The 6,828-nt window shown below is 47.0% G+C and overlaps 1 protein-coding gene across 7 annotated transcripts in view; it reads left to right on the top strand.

Moving 5' to 3' along the window:
* Window positions 1-6,828, top strand: part of adgrg6 (adhesion G protein-coupled receptor G6) — a 142,968-nt gene that overhangs the window by 25,312 nt on the left and 110,828 nt on the right. The gene's annotated exons all lie outside the window — the stretch shown is intronic.

Below are 6,828 nucleotides of genomic sequence, written 5' to 3'. Positions count from 1 at the left end.
ACGCACGCACGCACGCACGCACGCACGCACGCACGCACGCACGCACGCACACACACACACACACACACACACACACACTGAGGTTCAATGAGTTGTTGTTATGAGTGTGTGGGAGCCTCTCTGTTCCTTGATATTTCATAATATAAACTGGGTGTGTGCTGGTTGTGTCTAGAGCCTCTAGGACAAGATTTACTGTCCCTAGAACCACCTCCTCTCCCCTCCCCTCCCCTCCTCTCCTCTCCTCTCCTCTCCTCTCCTCTCCTCCCAGTTATTCCCCTCATCTTCCATCCCTCTAGCCTCCCATGTCCTTCACCTCCTGCCGTCCTCCTCCTCCTCCTCCTCCTCTCCCCCTCAGATGCCGTTCTCAATTATCTGCTAGTGAAAGATGAGAGCAGGAGGTGAAGAGGGAGGGGGGGTGGGAGGAGGAGGGGAGGAGGGGGTCGATACAAACACCTGGGATCCAGGCAGGTATCAGACGAGGCCGCTGCCAGGTGTGTGTCCTATACAACAGAAAGGACTTTAAAATGGTTACCTGAAACTGGCTCGGTAATGATTGTTTGATGAAACAAAGTCCTTGAGAGTGAGAAATGGTCTTTGAAGGGTGAACCCTCCATTACGTCTCCATTTCGTCAGGAGGCCTTTCTTCCTCTCCTCCCCTCCGTCAGCGTGCTCCTTTTTGTCATTTTATTGCTTTTGATTTATTTGACGTATCAATATGAAAAGTCGAAAGACATCATTGATTTAGCCCTAATTAGATCTGCTCTCCGTCGCAGAGACAAAGACGGAGAACGACAGCACCGTTTAAGCGTGATCCACGACGGAACTTTGGTTGGATCCCAGCCTTTTTTTTTCTGGATCTATAGGGCCCCCGTATTCCAACATCTTGAAAGTGTTCGCGGCCGGGGTCCACCCAATCGGTCCACTTAACACGGCAGCCGAAATGTAAACATGCATAAGTATTGGCATCACAATGTACTTGGAGTACCAAAAGTGAAAGTACTCATTATGCCGAATGTGCCATTTCACTTTTTTTGTCGTTGTTGTTGAGAAATAGCAGATTTTTCGAGCAAATAGCAGATCGACAAGCTCACACAGCTTGCCGAGCGGCTATTTTCAGCGAAAGCTTCCCCAACCCTAACAGAAACAGAAAAGACCCAAGTATAGAGCCCTGAGGTACTCCGGTCAACCAGGGTTTAAGTGGTTAAATGTATGTTAAATGTACCTAAATGGCAAAGTACAGTATTTGTAACTCCAAGTTTATGATAAAATTTGTATACAAAGTACAATATTTGCTCTTAAATACTTTGAGTAAACATACTTGGTTTACCTTCCGCCACGGAGAGAGTGGCTGAAGAAAGAAGGAAGGCGGTGTGACAAAGAAGAGAGGGAACGCTATGAAGGGAAAGAGAGAGGGAATTGAACGAGGGAGGGAGAGGGACGGAGGGAGAGAATGCAGCGAGAGAAGGAATGCCAGAGAGATGCCAGAGAGGACGGGAGAGGTGAAAAGAGAGAAGGGCAGGTTGATGGAGGCTTTGGTAATCTGCAGGATTAGTCTCTGAAGAGAGAGAGAGAGAGAGAGAGAGAGAGAGAGAAAGAGAGAGAGAGAGAGACTATTTTTAGTAGCTGTAGTTTGTTGAAGAATGTCAGTTATCAGTAAATTGGACACCCTAGCTCTCCTGCCCTCCTCACCATGCTTACACACAAACAGGTGCACTTACACACACACACACACACACACACACACGCGCGCACACGCACACACTCACACTCTCCTCCTTTCTATGGAATGCCCTGGCATCACTCCGGGCATTTCCAGCAAGAATGCTTCTTAGTTTTTTGTCTCCTGTCTCCTGGGTGAGACTAATTATTTGTCTAGTTTTAATTGAGGGATTAGAAACATAACCTTTCTATATATATATATATATATATATATATATATATATATATATATATATATATATATATATATATATATATATATATATATATATATATATATATATATATATATATATATATATATATATATATATGCCAGAGCACCCACGTGCCAGAGCCTCTCCCGAGTCCCGGCAGAGTATTTCCGGAGAAGCGGACTGCCCTGTCTTTCCCTATAGGACTGACCGTGGGTGCTACTGGGACGTAAGTCGGGGCTTGATCAACCCTGGCTGGGTCACCTGGGCGAGGGTGTATGTTGTATGTTGCGAGACCCGAAACACCCTATGACCCCAGGCTACAACACTGATGATACGTCCCAGTTGCATCCATGTGATGTTTTTCTTTATCAGTTATTCTATTTATAGTGGCTCATAGGAATTTTTAGACTACGTGACAACCAGGAATAGTTTGGTGACCACAGGAGAGACTGTTGACAGCCGGAATGTAGACGGCATCCCGGGAGCAGTATGGGTTAGCGCCCCATGCTGTGTCTTCCGTGAGGAAGAAGCCCAACAAACCCGCGGTTAGGCCTTTAGGAGGGCCATTCCAGCGTACCGCAAGCGGGGCTAATACCATTGGACGGCCCAATCTAGTGGTATCGGCCCAAGGAACCATCACGCCAGAAGGAAATGTTTGGATCGGGATGGTACAGAGGATCTGGTACAGCGCTCAGGTCCTGGACCTGGTGAGACGAAGGAGGAGCCCGGCCAGGAGACAACCCACAGAGCCTAGTCCCTCCACGTGCCAGAGCCTCTCCCGAGTCCCGGCAGAGTATTTCCGGAGAAGCGGACTGCCCTGTCTTTCCCTATAGGACTGACCGTGGGTGCTACTGGGACGTAAGTCGGGGCTTGATCAACCCTGGCTGGGTCACCTGGGCGAGGGTGTATGTTGTATGTTGCGAGACCCGAAACACCCTATGACCCCAGGCTACAACACTGATGATACGTCCCAGTTGCATCCATGTGATGTTTTTCTTTATCAGTTATTCTATTTATAGTGGCTCATAGGAATTTTTAGACTACGTGACAACCAGGAATAGTTTGGTGACCACAGGAGAGACTGTTGACAGCCGGAATGTAGACGGCATCCCGGGAGCAGTATGGGTTAGCGCCCCATGCTGTGTCTTCCGTGAGGAAGAAGCCCAACAAACCCGCGGTTAGGCCTTTAGGAGGGCCATTCCAGCGTACCGCAAGCGGGGCTAATACCATTGGACGGCCCAATCTAGTGGTATCGGCCCAAGGAACCATCACGCCAGAAGGAAATGTTTGGATCGGGATGGTACAGAGGATCTGGTACAGCGCTCAGGTCCTGGACCTGGTGAGACGAAGGAGGAGCCCGGCCAGGAGACAACCCACAGAGCCTAGTCCCTCCACGTGCCAGAGCCTCTCCCGAGTCCCGGCAGAGTATTTCCGGAGAAGCGGACTGCCCTGTCTTTCCCTATAGGACTGACCGTGGGTGCTACTGGGACGTAAGTCGGGGCTTGATCAACCCTGGCTGGGTCACCTGGGCGAGGGTGTATGTTGTATGTTGCGAGACCCGAAACACCCTATGACCCCAGGCTACAACACTGATGATACGTCCCAGTTGCATCCATGTGATGTTTTTCTTTATCAGTTATTCTATTTATAGTGGCTCATAGGAATTTTTAGACTACGTGACAACCAGGAATAGTTTGGTGACCACAGGAGAGACTGTTGACAGCCGGAATGTAGACGGCATCCCGGGAGCAGTATGGGTTAGCGCCCCATGCTGTGTCTTCCGTGAGGAAGAAGCCCAACAAACCCGCGGTTAGGCCTTTAGGAGGGCCATTCCAGCGTACCGCAAGCGGGGCTAATACCATTGGACGGCCCAATCTAGTGGTATCGGCCCAAGGAACCATCACGCCAGAAGGAAATGTTTGGATCGGGATGGTACAGAGGATCTGGTACAGCGCTCAGGTCCTGGACCTGGTGAGACGAAGGAGGAGCCCGGCCAGGAGACAACCCACAGAGCCTAGTCCCTCCACGTGCCAGAGCCTCTCCCGAGTCCCGGCAGAGTATTTCCGGAGAAGCGGACTGCCCTGTCTTTCCCTATAGGACTGACCGTGGGTGCTACTGGGACGTAAGTCGGGGCTTGATCAACCCTGGCTGGGTCACCTGGGCGAGGGTGTATGTTGTATGTTGCGAGACCCGAAACACCCTATGACCCCAGGCTACAACACTGATGATACGTCCCAGTTGCATCCATGTGATGTTTTTCTTTATCATATATATATATATAGTATTCATGTTTTAACCTTGGCTCTTATGTACATACCTTGCACATATGTTATCAATGTACTGTTTTCTGGACGCAGACCTTTTATACAAATTGTCTATCTTCCTTTTCTGGATGTCTTGGAATTCTCGATAGCGTTCGTAAGCCCACCCATCCTAACCATGTGTTAGGTCGTCAGATGGGTGGGCCACGTGCATTTTGTTTATTTTAATGATCAATCAATCGACTGTGTTTCCGGCTTCGATCAATGGGCTAGTATACTTTAAGTTGTTATTTATTGGTATTACAATGAAAACATGTTCAAGGTTTTAAAGAAAGAATAACATGACCGCACTTTTTTTTTAATTCGAGCATTTTTTTTTATGATTTTTTGAAATCTCCCAAAAATATACAAATGCATAAATAAAAAAAAAACCTTTATAAAAAGAGTGACAATAGCAGAGCTTTTAGATCAGCTGTTTTCACTGAAATGGGGCTTACAGGTGAGTTATTAATTCATAATGTTGTAATTTTGCTTCTCGGGGAGACATTAAACTTACTATGTTGGATCTTGGGTTTTGGGAAGCACGCGTCTATATTTAAACTCATTGCATCAGTGTTACGAGTGATGAGTGTCATCATCAGACTGGGAATGGGACAGAACTTTCCCTTTGTGGAAAAAAAGAAATCAACTGCTGCCAATCTGCCCTCGAGCAAGGCAGGCAGGCGCTAAACCTACTGAAACCGCTCAGTGTTGTTGTTGCGCCTCCTAGTTGTGAGCGGGTGCAACTGTGAATGAACGTGAAGTGCAGCCTACGTAATGACAGCAAATAAATAACCCATTAAGACCTGAGGCCGATTCTACTAAATGCCTTCTAAATCAGTAGTTCTCACACTTTCAAGATTTTTTTTTTCTTTTCCAGAAATAGCAGAAGTACGAGCTTGTACATCTGCCATTTTTGAATAGCCAACGCTAACATCTAAAATGACAGGCGCTTACCCCGGTTTTTTAATGGGTTAATAAATCGAGGACTCACCCGCCGTCATACTTTCCTACAATAATCCCCTATTTCTCTTTGTTCATCGATTGGCTTGTCTTTCTTTGCACGTAAAACGCTGCCAAGAAAGCCTCCAAAACACACACCAGCTTACTGCCCACGCCGGGCCGCGAAACAAAGGCTTCTTTTGTCCTTTCACTGTCAAAACAGGGGCGATTCCCGCTAAGCAGCGGTTTCGACCGTATAGCTCGAAACCCTGACTCGTCCAACGCGGATGCGGGTTGTAGATGTTTTAACCCATTAAGGCCTGAGGTTCCGATTCTACAAATGTCTTCTAAATCCTAACAGTTTTCGGAGCAAAAACATGTTGCTACGTCAGTGGTGCTCAAACCTTTTCATGTCAAGGACCCCCAAAATGATATGTATTTGGCCACGGGCCCCTATCTGAAAATATGTTGTTCCAGGGACCCCCCTGAAGCAAAGATTTTAATTAAAAAATGTTTGCTTTAAAAGAATATATATTCAAAGATTTGCCCACATTTTCACAATTTCTCAAAAATAGCAGATCTACAAGCTCGTAGCGCGGCACTCGGTGCCGCGCTGTGAGCTTGTATTTTCAAGCGTAAGTGGTTCATCTTTTGTAAATTGGTGGGTGAAAAAAGCACATCTGTGCGTATGTTTCTGGTTCAGTTTGCTCTTATTTTCCCTTTTTTTCTCGTGTTCTCTTGTGCTCGTCTCCTCAAGTGGGAACATCTTCAATGATTGAGGTATAATTGAAGAGCTTAATAATAACTATTCTCTGTGGTTACAGGATCTTTACAAGTACGAGACATGTTTGTAAATGCGCTGATTATGACAGACATAAAGAGACACAAAGGCTAATAGAGTCAGAGAGGGAGAGCGAACCGTTGAATACTAAAATCTCTTGGATTAATTTAATTCTCTCTCTCTCTCTCTCTCTCTCTCTCTCTCTCTCTCTCTCTCTCTCTCTCTCTCTCTCTCTCTCTCTCTCTCTCTCTCTCTCTCGGCAAGACAAGGCCAGCAAAGAATAACAGTGGCACATATACTACCCCTTCCAACCTTGAACACACACACACACACACACACACACACACACACACACACACACACACACGCACGTGGCATGCACGTATGCACACGCACGCACGCACGAACGCACGCACGCACGCACGCACTCGCACACACGCACTCGCTATCTCTACTGATAATTAGCCTGTGTATATCCGGGCCGGTTGGCCTGGTGTGACATCGTAAAAGGAACTACGAGAGACATGCTGGTGGTTTGTGTGAAGCTTGCTCTGCTCTAGTGGTCAAAGACTCAGTCAGGCTGTCAGGAAACACAAGAGAGTCGAGTCAAGTCACATTTTGTTCATAAAGCACATTTAAAAAAACAACCCACGGCGACCAGAGTGCTGTGTACAGACCATATAGCTTATACAAGAAACACGGACATAGTATACACAACAGGACACACAGCCCACAGGAACAAATAAACAATACAAGTGCTCAGGTGCGGTGCAAGGGTAAATATCGGCGCACGTCAATGCGAACACGTGGTGGTGGTCGTGTTCGGGGGAAGCGGGCAACCTTTATCACACTCAAACAATAAAAGTGAGTTTGTTTAGCTTGGAATTAA

Source organism: Gymnoscopelus microlampas, assembly GCF_963454915.1.
Source record: "Gymnoscopelus microlampas genome assembly, chromosome: 16".
In the NCBI taxonomy this organism is placed as follows: domain Eukaryota; kingdom Metazoa; phylum Chordata; class Actinopteri; order Myctophiformes; family Myctophidae; genus Gymnoscopelus; species Gymnoscopelus microlampas.
Note: the sequence above shows the minus strand (reverse complement) of the source record. Positions and strands in the feature narration are given on the sequence as shown.